The 15610-nt window shown below is 44.1% G+C and overlaps 1 protein-coding gene and 1 pseudogene across 3 annotated transcripts in view; one reads left to right on the forward strand and one right to left on the reverse strand.

The window, feature by feature from the left end:
- The window catches only part of LOC106609285 (cyclin-dependent kinase 17), a 38821-nt gene extending 35594 nt beyond the window's left edge, over positions 1–3227 (reverse strand). For both annotated transcript variants that reach the window (XM_014207920.3, XM_014207919.3), the window contains exon 1: positions 2869–3227. The gene's annotated coding sequence lies outside the window, so the exon portion shown is untranslated. The remainder of the gene's footprint in view (positions 1–2868) is intronic.
- A 2954-nt stretch (positions 3228–6181) lies between these two features.
- LOC106609331 (phytanoyl-CoA dioxygenase, peroxisomal-like) lies at positions 6182–12035 on the forward strand (annotated as a pseudogene). The gene is made up of 7 exons (XR_014392817.1): positions 6182–6342; positions 7036–7204; positions 10357–10434; positions 10576–10757; positions 10842–10991; positions 11100–11231; positions 11339–12035. The product of XR_014392817.1 is annotated as a phytanoyl-CoA dioxygenase, peroxisomal-like (transcript).
- The last annotated feature ends 3575 nt before the right edge of the window (positions 12036–15610 follow it).

Below are 15610 nucleotides of genomic sequence, written 5' to 3' on the forward strand. Positions count from 1 at the left end.
ATAGCAGACAGGAACTTTATGAGCATACTGCGTACTTTAGCACATCTGCACTGTGAATGTGTGTACTGTCATTGTGGGCATTACTCTGTTATCACCACCCCCCAACCCACCAGATTTAACACGTTCATATAGGGAGAATAGTCTGGACCCCAGTGGTGTAAAGTACTTAAGTAAAAAATACTTTAAAAAGTACTACTTAAGTAGTTTTTTGGGGGGGGGTTTGACAACTTTTACTTTACTACATTCCTAAAGAAAATGCGGTACTTTTTACTCCATACATTTTCCCTGACACCCAAAAGTACTCGTTACATTTTGAATACTTAGCAGGACAGGAAATGGTCCAATTCGCACACTTATCAGGAGAACATCCCTGGACATCCCGACTGCCTCTGATCTGGCAGACTAACTAAACACAAATTCTTTGTTTTTAAATGATGTCTGAGTGTTGGAGTGTGACCCTGGCTATCCGTAAATAAAAAAATAAATCAATCGTGCCGTCTGGTTTGCTTAATATAAGGATTTTTTTTTATTATTCGTACTTTTACTTTTGATACTTAAGTATATTTAAAACCAAATACTTTTAGACTTTAACTCCAGTATTATTTTACTGGGTAACTTCACTTGAATCATTTTCTATTAAAGGTATCTTTACTTTAACTCAACTATGACAATTGAGTACTTTTTCCACCAGTGCTGGACCATGTCCTCTATTTTTCATCCCCTCTCCTCTCATCTCTCCTCCCTCAGACTTTATCTGCTGATTTGCATGTGAAGGCAGACAGACATATTGATTGAACATTTGTCGGACAGACAGACACTGTGGCTATAGTAGGCAGAGGGTCCCGTGACAAGAACACTCACAGAGGAACCTTTCCAAAGACAGAGGGAGAGAGAGGATGGTGAGTCTGGTGTCAAAGGACAAGAAAGGGGAGTTGACACAAACACACAGAGACAAACGAGAGAGAGAGAGAGCGAGAGAGACAGAGCGAGAGAGACAGAGCGAGAGAGACAGAGCGAGAGAGACAGAGCGAGAGAGACAGAGCGAGAGAAAGAGGGGGCTGGCAAAAGACAGACTGTACAGCACAATATTCTGTGCAACTACCATGAATAATCAACACGATCATATCCAATTGGACCTGAGAGGATGAGTGTGAGCCCTTTGATGAGTCACGACAGAGGAAAGTCACAGAGCACCAGTACACTATCACAACTGTATATAATATGATTCTTTCTCTGTTATCCTTCCATGCACTTCACCTCCCAGCACTGAGACTGATCAATATCAAGGCTATCGTGGCATGGTGTTATCAAGCAGGGTTACACTGTAGCACTAGAGAGAGATTAGAGAGAGTTGGGACAGAAAAATGAGGGTTTGGGCCAGTATAATTAGCCTGTCATGAGGGATTGGTTTCACACAGATAGAACCACCTGGCTACATACCCCTGATCTGGGTCATTCTAGCTGCAGGGAACTGCTAGGTCTAACCTGAGTACATGTACACACATACCCCTGGCCAAGAACTAACTTACAACTACTCAGATTTGACACACACAGACATACCTACGGTGGATGAAAAACACACTCTGGACACATGCAGTACTGGGGAGGATAGATGGAGGGGAGGGTGCATGTTTCAGCCCAGGGCCATATTGGCTCCAGAAGCATAGTAAAGGGCTGTTCCAAACAGACATGTAGGCTACACCACCACTGGAAAAACATCACAGGGGTCAGAGGTGAAATGACACGGCTCCAATGAGACGAGCATCATCACAACCACACACACACACACACACACACACACGTCAAAATTCGGAACTGCCAATAGGATAGGAAAGATGGACATAATGTGTTACCTCAATTCTTCTCTATTGTTGGCCTCTTCCAACTACACTAACAAGGTATGACATTAATGGGAGATTTATCCTATGCCAGTCTGCTTGCCTGGTATCTTTGTGGCATGGTTTTCAGAGGGAAATCTGATCCATTTCCACCAATTATACCATGATATTGTTTCCCTGAGAGGCAGTCACAGCTAAATGCTGCTACACTGAGATTAGAGTGTGCCAGGTATTACTGTGGTCCAAGGAACCAATTCCTCATCATCACTATTACACACTTACAGTAACCCTAGTTCAGACATCTATATGCGGTGAATTGTAACTTATTGGCCTAACAACCTTACATTCATTGATAACATTGTACACAGTAGCCAATCAGTTTCATATATGCACATTTGACACAAACTTACAATGTGCGACACCTGTTATGGACCGTAAAGCCTATAATACATTGTTATTTTAACGGTTCAGATACAGCTACAGCAAAACATCATAACATTGGGCAAAAACAAACGAAGCCAGTGTAACAGTGAAAGGAATCTGTGTATAAAAAGTGATGACATGCATCTAACTGGAATGGCTCAAAGCATTGACTATTTACACAATTTATACTCTACTCAGCACTTTCAATATAACCTACTGTATGTAACGTTACATGCTTCAGATTTTCCTGGGTGATAGCCTAAAAGGTATTGACAACATGGTGTTGAAAATCAAATGGTGCGCAAGTTAGCCTATAGGCTGAAGGCAAATAAACAGCAATGGTATTGCCCATTGTAACCACTCACTAAGGTGTTTAAACCACACATGTAATTGTGTTAATACAACTCATATTAGTAGGTGTCCGGTAGCTAGTCCTATTTTGACAAGCGAGCAAAATAGTTGGTCAACTCAACCAGACCCTTGTGGCGACGCAACATTGCGCGCTGACAACATTGTATCTAGTCATTTCAAAGCGGCATTGCAGTAGCCATTCTGATGGATAGTGTGCTTGTAAACCTACACGAAGCAACAACATTTGGCTACTTACCAAAAACGATGGACGTTGTTTCTACCTGACTTCCACACCTCGATAGGCGCTTCCTCCGAGGCCGGATGCCCGTCTTTCCACCCACCCGTAAAAACAGTTCGTATACGTCTTGCTTTTTCTCTTGCTCACATTATTCCGCACAGAATGTTCTCACATGAACACCGTTTTCAAAGTTCAAATGATACAAATTACAGACCAGATTCCCGAAAGCTCACTTCTATGACGAGAAGGGAGCTTATGGGGAGTGAGAACGGATTGTGTCCGTGGATGAACCGGTAGAGGTGCAAACTGTGGCTGCCCACATTCTGACGCCTCCGCCTATGCTGGTGCTGACACGGAGAGAGACGGGGGAAATGAACTGAATGCTATTGGTGGCCGCATACCAGTAGCACCAATATGGCCCTTCATTCAATGAGTAGTTTTGTAGCGCCTCCTGCAGTAGGTTTACTACACAGATCATCTTAGCCGACATTCCCTGACAACTAGGCCTATTAATCAGTGGTGCAAACTACTTAGTAACTTTTTTGTACTCAAAAGTACTTCTCACAAAAGTACTTTTGAGTACTTTTGGGGGGTATCTGTACTTTACTTTACTTTGCTTTTTATATTTTTGACTACGTTTACTTCACTACATTCCTAAAGAAAATAATACACGTTTTACTCCATACATTTTCCCTGACACCCAAAAGTATTCGTTACATTTTGAATGCTTAGCAGGACAGTCAAATTGTCTGTTTTCACGCACTAATTAAGAAAACATCCCTGGTCATCCTTATTGCCTCTGATCTGGCGGACTGAACACACATGCTTCATCTGTAAATTATGTCTGAGTGTTGGTGTGCCCTTGGCTATCCATACATTAAAAATACAAGAAAATGTTGCAATCTGGTTCGATTAATATAAGTAATTTGAAATTATTTATACTTTTACTTTTGATACTTAAGTATATTTAAAACAAAATACTTTTACTCAAGTAGTATTTCACTGGGGGACATTTTCTATTAAGGTATCTTTACTTTCATTCAAGTATGGAAATTGTGTACTTTTTCCATCCTGCTATTAATTTATTAACTCTTAGAATTGGATTGGGTCCTTTGATTTTGGAAGTATGCATGGATTGATCTACTTAGGAAGGGAACTTAGGGATCTAATTCTCATATGAGTCTGCATCAGTTGATTTACATTTTTAGTCATTTAGCAGACACTCTTATCCAAAGCGACTTACAGTAGTGAATGCATACATTTCATTTCACACATTGTTTTTGTTTTGTACTGGCCCCCCATGGGAATCGAAGTTGAGTTTATCTATGTCTCCTAATAGTTCATTCAGTTATTAGGCTATATCTGTTGATCTCTGTCTCCTAATAGTTCATTCAGTTATTAGGCTATATCTGTTGATCTCTGTCTCCTAATAGTTCATTCAGTTATTAGGCTATATCTGTTGATCTCTGTCTCCTAATAGTTCATTCAGTTATTAGGCTATATCTGTTGATCTCTGTCTCCTAATAGTTCATTCAGTTATTAGGCTATCTCTGTTGATCTCTGTCTCCTAATAGTTCATTCAGTTATTAGGCTATATCTGTTGATCTCTGTCTCCTAATAGTTCATTCAGTTATTAGGCTATATCTGTTGATCTCTGTCTCCTAATAGTTCATTCAGTTATTAGGCTATCTCTGTTGATCTCTGTCTCCTAATAGTTCATTCAGTTATTAGGCTATATCTGTTGATCTCTGTCTCCTAATAGTTCATTCAGTTATTAGGCTATATCTCTTGCATGTTTTGTACGTTTGTCACAAAGATGCTCTGTTTTCTTTTATTCTCTCATGTCTTGTGGGCATATGCGGATGGTTGCCATCGGACGGGATTGAGGAGTGGTATTTAGTGTTTTGTGTCCAATTATTTGTTTGCTTGTTTGTTGTTGTTGTTGACCATGACTGAAATGAGCTCTGAGGCCAGGCTGAAATGAGGGGAAGCTTCCATTAATAGTGTGTGTTTTTTGTGTTTGGTTTTACTATCCTTGTGGGGACCAAATGGGTTACAATTAGGGTTAGGTTTAGGGGTTTTAGGGTTAAGATAAGGGTTAGATGTAAGGGAAAATAGCATATTGAATGGGACTCAATTGTTTTTACCCCACAAGAAAAGTAAAACAAAGTGTGTGTGTGCGCGCATGTGTCAATGTCCTTCTCTATCATGTTTAAGGTAAGACCCAGATGCAGACTGTGTCGAAGTAACAATGTTTATTACAACAACAGGGGCAAAGGTACAGGACGGCAGGCAGGCTCAGGTCAGGCAGAGGTCAGTAATTCAGAGTAGTGGGGCAAAGGTACAGGACGGCAGGCAGGCTCAGGGCAGGAAGAAGGGTCAAAACCGGGAAAAACTAGAAAACAGGAACCAAGACAGGAGCAAGGGGAAACGCTAGAAGGTTCTACGAACGAAACAAACTGGCAACAGACAAACTGAGAACACAGGTATAAATACACAGGGGATAATGGGGAAGATGGGTGACACCTGGAGGGGGGTGGAGACAAGCACAAAGACAGGTGCAACAGATCAGGGCGTGACATTCTCACTTGTGAACTTTGACCTAGTTGGAGAGTAGCCTACACCAGCAGCATAGGTCTACATAACAGTGGGCATATGACTGTCTGTGCATCGAAAGGAATACAGAAAAAACATATATTCTTGCAAAATGTCTCGAGCAGCAGACAGACTGAAAGTGATGGTGAATCATCTAGATTGACCATCTTCTTTTGTTGTATCCTTTTCAACTGTTTTACTGTAATTGTCAGGCTTTTTCAGAGCAAACTGAACATTGAGAGTGGAACTATAACATTGCAAAATGTGTTTATTTTCTGTAAATGTGTTTATTTATCCATATAAGACTACACTATCTTATAGCCTATGAATGCGTAAAAGGCCCGCGTGTATATTCTAACTATTAGGCTATAGGTATTCACAAGTTAATTTGTTGTTATAATTAACGGTATAACATAGCTTACATAAATGTGTAATAGCTACAAATAACAATTTTGTTATAAGAAATAATTCATATATGGCCTTAATTCATTGCATAAAGCAAGCATCTACCTCTGGCCAAAACGTTGCCTTCTATCAACTACAGGCAGTGAGGTACAGTAAGTGGCACATCAATCTCCTATTTGGCCTGTTTTTGACTATGTCAATGGCCTTATATTAGGACAGTCTAAAAGTACAGGTACTGACCCTTGCCCTACTTACTGTGCACATTACACAATGCTGAGATCCTCTCAGTAGTTCATTCATCTTTGAGTTACCATCACTCTGTATCTAAACACATGAGTCTAATAAGCGTTTATCACACTGTCATTCACTTGCTGTATCCAGGTACTTCTTTGACAATGATCTGCTGAGCACTGAACAGAGAATCTCCTATGAGGAGGATGGCTTCCTCCTTATCAAGGGCCTGGTGTATGGGGAGCACATTGACAGATTCAGGTAAGACCACAACACCATGAGAGAGACAACAGAAAAGGTGTCACGCCCTGACCTTAGAGAGACGTTTATTTTCCTCTAGTTTGGTTAGGTCAGAGTGTGATGTGGGGTGGGCAATCTAGTTTGTCTATTTCTTTGTGTTGAGCCGAGTATGGTTCCTAATCAGAGGCAGCTGTCTATCGTTGTCTCTGATTGGGAATCATACTTAGGCAGCCCTTTTGTCCACTTTTAGTTGTGGGATCTTGTTTTTGTGTAGCTGCCTGTGAGCAGCCCAGAACGGCACGTTTTGTTTTCTTCTGTATTGTTTTTGGTGAGTTTCTTATTTATTAAACATGTGGAACTCTAAGTACGCTGCGCCTTGGTCTACTCATTTTGACGAGCGTGACAAAAGGTCTCAGATGTGACTGAAAGGATAACACTAGATAAACAAAAAACAGGTGTCTAATGTAGAATGCTCAATGATAAAAGTAGAAAGACCACAGAAGAGAAAAATGCCTGAAGATCACTTCACTTGTCTCCACCAGCGCTTCAATATGTCCCCTGTCTTTGGCCCCACATGCAGCATGGTTCACCGGCAAAACACTAGAACACTGCTCCTCTGTACCAGAGACACATGGCTTTACCAGCTGGGCTTAATTAGTGATGCTACACTGAACAAGGACTGAGTTTGTGTGTGTGTGTGTGTGTGTGTGGCAGGGCGGCGTTTGAGCGGATATTCCGTCGGGAGGTGCAGGTCCCGGGGCTGGTGGTGATGAGGGACGTGTCCATCGCCAAGTCAGAGTTCATCCCTGACCAGAAGGCCATCTCCAAGCTGCAGGACTTCCAGGAAGAGCCTGAGTTATTCCGCTACTGTAGCATGCCTCAGGTACACACACTGCATGGACACACACACACATAGACCCACGCACGCGGACTGCATCAAGATCTCATAGTTTCCCTTTGAAATTCGACGTCTTGTGGATAAACATCTATTTTTGATGAATTAATTATTCATTGCGGCTTGCTAGAAAATTGGGAACTGCTGTAGAGTAGTGGTCTGAGCAGCGCCCTTTGTCTCCGAGCATCACAAGTTTGTGCCGGGCAATCGTTTTTATTTTTCTTGGTGAGCGCCGAGGAAGGCATACATGTTCTTGGGACCTTTTCAAACGTCCGAAGTCTATTTCTAGTGATCAGGCTGACACAGACGCATTCTCTCTCTCTCTCGCTCCAGTTTTTTTTTATTTCACTTGTCTTTCTCAGATCCTGAATTCAAATCAAAGTTTATTTGTCACGTGCTCAGAATACAAGCCCTTAACCAACAGTGCAGTTTTTAAGTTAAAAAAAAGAGGTATTAGGTAAACAATAGATAATAAAAACAGTAAAAAAAATTACGGTAGCGAGGCTATATACAGGTGGTACCTGTACAGAGTCAATGTGCGGGTGCACCTGTTAGTCGGGCTATTTGAGGTAATATGTACATGTAGGATTAGTTAAAGTGACTTTGCAAAGATGATAAACAGAAAGTAGCAGCAGGGTAAAAGAGGGGTTGGCGGGACACAATGCGTAGTCCGGGTAGCCATTTGATTAGCTGTTCAGGAGTCTTATGGCTTGGGGGTAAAAGATGTTGAGAAGCCTTTTGGTCCTAGACTTGACGCTCCGGTACCTCTTGCCATGTGGTAGCAGAGAGAACAGTCTATGACTGAGGTGGCTGGAGTCTTTGACAATTTTGAGGGCCTTCCTCTGACACCGCCTGGTATAGAGGTCCTGGATGGCAGGCAGCTTAGCCCCAGTGATGTTCGGTGCCGTACGCACTATCCTCTGTTGTGCCTTGCAGTCGAAGGCTAAGCAGTTGCCGTACCAGGCAGTGATGCAACCGGTCAGGATGCTCTCGATGTTGCAGCTGTAGAACCTTTTGAGGATCTGAGGACCCATGCCAAATCTTTTCAGTCTCCTGAAGGGGAATAGGCTTTGTCGTGCCCTCTTCACGACTGTCTTGGTGTGTTTGTACCATTCCAGCTTGTTGGTGATGTGGACGCCAAGGAACTTGAAGCTCTCAACCTGCTCCAATACAGCCCTGTTGATGAGAATGGGGGTGTGCTCGGTCCTCCTTTTCCTGTAGTCCACAATCATCTCCTTAGTCTTAGTTACGTTGAGGGATAAGTTGTTTTTCTGGCACCACCCTGCCAGGTCTCTGACCTCATCCCTATAGGCTGTCTCGTTGTCAGTGATCAGTCGTGTCATCTGCAAACTTAATGATGGTGTTGGAGCCGTGCCTGGCCATGCAGTCATGGGTAAACAGGGAGTACAGGAGTGGACTGTACACGCACCCTTGAGTGGCTCTAGTGTTGAGGATCAGCGTGACAGATGTGTTGTTACCTGCCCTTACCACCTGGGGGTGGCCTGTCAGGAAGTCCAGGATAAGTTGCAAAGGGAGGTGTTTAGTCCCAGGATCCTTAGCTTATTGATGAGCTTTGAGGGCACTATGGTGTTGAATGCTGAGCTGTAGTCAATGCATAGCATTCTCGCATAGGTGTTCCTTTTGTCCAGGTGGGAAAGGGCAGTGTGGAGTGCAATAGAGATTGTATCATCTGTGGATCTATTTGAGTGGTATGCAAATTGGAGTGGGTCTAGGGTTTCTGGGATAATGGTGTTAATGTGAGCCATGACCAGCCTTTCACAGCACTTCATGGCTACAGACGTGAGTGCTATGGGTCTGTAGTCATTTAGGCAGGTTACCTTAGTGTTCTTGGGCACAGGGACTATGGTGGTTTGCTTGAAACATGTTGGTATTACAGCCTCAATCAGTGACATGTTGAAAATGTCAGTGAAGACACTTGCCAGTTGGTCAGCACATGCCTGGAGCACCCGTCCAGGTAATCCGTCTGGCCCAGCGGCCTTGTGAATGTTGACCTGTTTAAAGGTCTCACTGACATCGGCTACGGAGAGCGTGATCACACAGTCGCCCAGAACAGCTGATGCTCTCATGCAAGCCTCAGTGTTGCTTGCCTCGATGCGAGCATAGAAGTGATTTAGCTCGTCTGGTAGGCTCGTGTCACTGGGCAGCTCGCAGCTGTGCTTCCCTTTGTAGTCTGTAATAGTTTGCAGGCCCTGCCACATCCGACGAGCGTCGGAGCCGGTTAAATTTTAGTCCTGTATTGGCGCTTTGCCTGTTTGATGGTTTGTCGGAGGGCGTAGCAGGATGTCTTATGAGTGTCTGGGTTAGAGTTCCGCTCCTTGAAGGCAGGAGCTCTACCCTTTAGCTCAGTGAGAATGTTGCCTGTAATCCATGACTTCCGGTTGGGGTATGTACGTACAGTCACTGTGGGGATGACTTCATCGATGCACTTAGTGGTGGTAAATAAACATCCACAAAAAATATAGATGAAAACTCTCTTGGCAAATAGTGTGGTCTACAGCTTATCATGAGATACTCTACTTCAGGCGAGTAAAATCTAGAGACTTCCTTAAATTTCGTGCACCAGCTGTTGTTTACAAATATACACAGACTGCACCCCTTCGTCTTACCGTGCTGTTCTATCTAGCCGGTGCAGCTGAATGTTATCCATGTCATCACTCAGCCACGATTCAGTGAAACATAAGATATTACAGTTTTTGATGTCCCGTTGGTAGGATATTCGTGATCGTACCTCCTCTAATTTATTGTCCAATGATTGTACGTTGGAAAGTAATATTGATGGTAAAGGCAGATTTCCCACTCACCGTCGGCGGATCCTTACAAGGCACCCCGCCCTGTGTCCTCTATACCTGCGTCTCTTTCTCCTGCCAATGACAGGGATGTTGGCCATGTCGGGTGTCTGAAGTACATCCTGTGCATCCTGCTTTTTGAAGAAAAAATCATTGGCTAATCCAAGGTGAGTGATCGCTGTCCTGATATCCAGAAGCTCTTTTTGCCATAAGATACGGTGGCAGAAACATTATGTACAAAATAAGTTACAAATAGCACGAAAAAAAACACATAATAGCACAATTGGTTAGGCGCCTGTAAAACTGCTGCCATTTCTTCCGGCACCATCTGAGCACTATTATGTCGAGTGTTTCGCTGGTCCAACATCATGGCCATGCACACCATGCTGATCAACAAGCCCCCAGACATAGGTCTAACCTCTAACCCCTGACCCTCAACCCCTAACACTGACCCTTATCCAGAAAGACGCATAGACACACACCTTCTAGAGAGTGAAAACAGGGAGCCTGTCTATTTAATGTATGTTTATTTGTGTGTGTGATCTATCTCAGGTAATAAGGCATCTCGTCACTCCATGCACCAGGACCTGCATTATTTTCCATTCTGTCCGGCGGACCGTATTGTGTGTTCCTGGACCACCATGGAGAAGGTTCACCGCCAGAACGTCTCTCTCATGGTCCTTCCTGGTTCTCACCATGGCACCCTCAAAGAACACGACTACCCAGAGTGGGAGGTAGTACACACACAGCTGCATCCTCAGCAAGCATGACTACCCCCACTAGATCTTGTGACGTCACTTCCCTTTCCTCTTCCTCAGGGCGGGATCAATAAAATGTACCACAGTGTCCGTGACTACGACCCCAATCATCCCAGGGTGCACCTGGATATGGAGAAAGGAGACACAGTGTTCTTCTACACTCTATTGCTCCACGGATCTGAAATGAACCAAACGCAGGGCTTCCGCAAGGTAACACACTCACCGCTGAAAAACACTCTGGAAGCCATATATACCTAACCATTCTAGGATCCCTAAATCATGGAAGTGTGTGTTTTGTGTGTGTGTGTGTGGGTGTAGGCCATCTCCTGCCACTATGCCAGAGCTAACTGCTACTACATTGACGTGAGGGGAACCACCCAGGAGAACATAGGGCAGGAGGTGTGCGAGATCACAGCAAGGAAATATGCTGTCGATGACGTCACATTTTAGGTACATCACATCTCTGCAGGAGTGATTCAGTATACACCAAACACATTGTTAATAAACTGTGTGTAACAGTGTGCTGTGTCTAAAACAGTCTGTTGCGTGTGTTATAGGATACCTGGGCTGTAAGGGGCCGTCTGGTGCAAGGGGATAGGACCAATCTGTGAGAGAGCCCACCCACCGCAGTGTGACAGTCACTCACCACTAACAACCTGCCAACCAATGGAGATTGAAAAAAGTTGACATATCCACCAGCCAATAAACTGAGTCTCAGTGACGGGAGTAATTTATTCATTGGGTGAGAGAGAGTGTCCAAGAGTCCAGTCAGAGATGTTTTCTGGGTGTGTTCAACATATTAAACTAAATGGATGTTAATTGCACAGTTAAACATTGATTGAAGTAATCATCTTCTGCCTAACAATAAAGCACTTACTGTGTGGTGGACTGGAGTGAGAGGAGCAGAGGTAGAATGTGAGAGAGAGAGTGTGATAGACTGGGAGAAAGGGAGTGTGTATGAGAGAGGTGAGTGGATGAAGGTGAATAGCAGGCTATTGCTGCTATGAATATGAGTGTGTTTTAGTACACTTTGGAAACCAGGTACTCAGGGTGTCGCTTTGTAGACCAGTCCGCCCTGAAATACCAGTAACCTTGTTGCCTCAATATAACAGAATCCTAGTTGTATTTTACATCACCGCCTTAACAATCAAATCTATGCTACTTTTAATGCGTTTGTAATGAGTACTTGTGTTTAAAAATGGTTGGAAAATTAGTTTATGTGATTTACTTTCATTACTGTTGATGTAACTGACAATAAACAGACTCAGAATCAATTGCTTCACTCGCTTTGTCATCTGTTCCTTGGAGTTCTAGTGAGGATGGTGAGATACTCTTTTGGTTTCCTCACTCCTTTGTGCCACATCCCAGACGCACACACACACCACCTCGGAGACCATTCTTGATCCCCTAAATCTGTGTTTTACCTAAACCTTCCCCTTCCCCCTCGACCCAATCTGCTTTCCAGACACACTCCCAGCCAGCTCCTCCCCCCAGCCCCAGGCCTCATGAATATTCAGAGGCTAAAGCTCTGTGAAATCTCCATCACCGTGGAAACACGTACAATCCCAGTGTCCCACCTTGTCCCAGATCCAGACACAGTGTTGGGGGGAGGTAGAGTTCTTAGAATAGTGTGGGGGGGATGGGACAAAAAGGACAATTTAAAGTCAGAAAAAAGCATTACAATTAAGATGGATAGCATCCAAGTCCAATTTCCATATACAGCACCAGTCTGGATACCAGGCAAGTGACAGGATCTACGTATGTGTGAAGGAAAGAGTGTGTCTGTGTGTGAGGCGAATGTTTCCCCTGTTTTCAAACCGAGGCTGAGATGTTTCCTGACTAGGGCTGGTACCTCTCCTGTGGAACCAAAGAAAGCACCTAAGGGCTGCATGTGTTTGTGCCGTGCCACGCGCGTCTGTGTGTCATGGAAAGGAGAACAGCCATTCCATTCAGAGTAAAGAGGAAACCCTTAAGTCTACCAGTTAATCACAGACACCATACATGAAATCATACCAACCCTACACATGTAATTCAGTGTCAAAATCAATACCCACAAACCTCATACTCTTTTCATGATCACACACACACACACACACACACACACACACACACACACACACACACACACACACACACACACACACCACACACACACACACACACACACACGCGCCTCTAAGGCACTCATTCACTCAGAAAAACAGAAGCCAAGGACAGACTCCTCTGCCCAGTTTCCTACTGAGAGAATCTTAAAGAGAGCTCTTCTTGATTTTTCCAGTACATAGACACCTGCGTGTGTTTATGTAAATGCATAAACAGTCCTCAAGGTGGGGTCCTCGAGTTACTGCGTTAGTAAACTGCATGATGTCTTTTGCAGTATTTGTGGATGTGGTCTGGCTGTTTGTCATTATTGTGTTTACATAGATACTGAAGGTAGATTCCTTTTAGAGGAAAGAAGAAAAAAAGATTAACTTCACCTTGAAGCTTGAATATGAAACAGTAAAAATGTAATCAGCTCTTCCCCCTCAGGAGGCTGAAAAGATTTGGCCCTCAGATCCCTAAAAGGTTCTACAGCTGCACCATTGAGAGCATCTTGACTGGCTGCATCACCACTTCCCCACATGGAAAAGATATAGAAGAATTTAACGAGATTCTTATCTGTTGTACCTGGAACTTGTCAGTAATACATATGGCAGCAAATACACAAACAAGATTCATAGAAGATTATTGCAAAATCTGACTTCTATGGGTGGTTAACATTTAGACAACAGAAATGTTGCATGTTTTATATTAAAAAAACAAACATAGAACAGACATGTAAGCTAAGCCTTCTAAGATCTCACATATATGGGACATTCACATTTCAAAGCACTTGGATAACACTGTCTGACGTCATTGAGGCATGTAATGTAACACTAGTTGAAAAGGAGGAGAGGAGGAGAGGAGGAGGAAGAGAGGAGGAGGAGGGGCAGGAGAGGAGAGAAGAGGAGGAAGATGAAAGAAGGAGGACATGAGGAAGAGGAAGGGGAGAAGGAGGAAGAGGAGAGGAGAGGAGAGGAGAGGAGAGGAGAGGAGAGGAGAGGAGAGGAGAGGAGAGGAGAGGAGAGGAGAGGAGAGGAGAGGAGAAAAAGAGGAGGAAGAGGAGAGGACAGGAGGAGGGTGTGGAGGAGGAGGAGCAGGAGAAGAGAAGAGGAGGAGAGGAGAGAAGAAATACAGGGGAAGGATGATGCGGAGGAGAAGGAGGAAAGAGAGACGAAGAGGAAGAGGAGGGGAAGGATGAGAGGAGGAGGATAGAAGGGGATGAGGAGAGAAGAGAAGAGAAGGAGGACAGGGAAAGGATGAGGAGGAGGAGAGGGAGAGGAGGAGAAAGAGGAAGGGAATGATGAGAGGAGAGAAGAGGAGGAGGAGAGGAGAGAGGAGGAGGAGGAAGAAGGGGAGGAGGAAGGACTTTGATAGCAGCAGTGAATCTATTTCGTTATTAAGTGGAGACATCTCAACAATCATTCTCACGATAGCACATTTAGTTTGCCTGCTTGCCAATCATACCTGTGTGTGTGTGTGTGTGTGTGTGTGTGTGAGAGAGGTACAACAAAAACACTCACCTTCTCCTATGCAACACACTCACTGCAAGGGTCACACACCATCACACACCTGGGGTGAAAGGTCATAAACCAGGTATGAAAAAAAGGAAAGTAGACCATAGACCATAAACCATGGAATTACATTGATCATTTTTCAGACGTACCATTTGTGTGTGAATAAGTTGTGTGAGTTCATACGAGGGTAATGTCAGTGGAGGCTGCTGAGGGGAGGACGGCTCATAATAATGTCTGGAACGGAGCAAATGGAATGGCATCAACCACCTGGAAACCATGTGTTTGATGTATATGATACCATTCCACTGATTCCGCTCCAGTCATTATCACAAGCCCGTCCTCCCAAATGAAGGTGCCACCAACTTCCTGTGGAGGGTATAGCACATTGTTTGTAACTTATGAGAGCTGTGCCTGTCAGGGCAATGCACAGTACTGAGATCATCCATACCAGAGTGGCTAATGGGCTCTGCTGCTTTGCATATGCCCCGGGCTGGCAAGGCTGGCATGCATCAACACGAAACACACACACCTGCTTCTCCTCAGGGGGAAAACATATGCATCCACACACACAATACAACAGATGGACACACACAGCAAGTTAACACAATGACAAACACATTTTAATCCCCATCTGCTAAGAGTCTCCTGGTCTACAAGTCTTCCAAGCAGCGAAAACATCAGAGTTGAAAACACAAAACACACACTACACATGTACAAACTGAGGGATACAAAAGCAGCTTTGACATCTCCAGCGAGACCCTAGTCACTGATTGGACAGTGATGAAAGATGTGTCCTCATTGGCCTGAACTGGCCTCAGATCAGTAACCCGGAGCAGACCACACACACACACTATCCTCCTCCACTCCCTGTGCTGTGTGTGGCTCCTATACTGTCATTTAGATCAGTGACACCCTTATGATTTGTGAGGTGTAATGAACGTCGATCTCTGCCTCTGCTCCTTCTCACTCGCTCTCTCCTTCTCCTATACGCCCCTTTCTCTCATCCTTCTCTCCTATCTCTCCTTCATCCCTCTCTTCTGCGTGAAACATTTTGTTTGGAAGTTCAAGTGATCCTTAAAGTGCCTCGCACTCATTGCACTCTGCGGATTTTTCTCGTGCGTTCTTAAGTGTCTCTCAGTAACGACAACACAGATTCTGTCTCAGGTTATATTTCATGCCCCCCCCCCCTCCTCACCCCTCCTCTGGGCGAATGAAATTCCAGCTGTCCCCCCT

Source organism: Salmo salar, chromosome 07 (assembly GCF_965601325.2).
Source record: "Salmo salar chromosome 07, fSalSal1, whole genome shotgun sequence".
Classification (NCBI taxonomy): domain Eukaryota; kingdom Metazoa; phylum Chordata; class Actinopteri; order Salmoniformes; family Salmonidae; genus Salmo; species Salmo salar.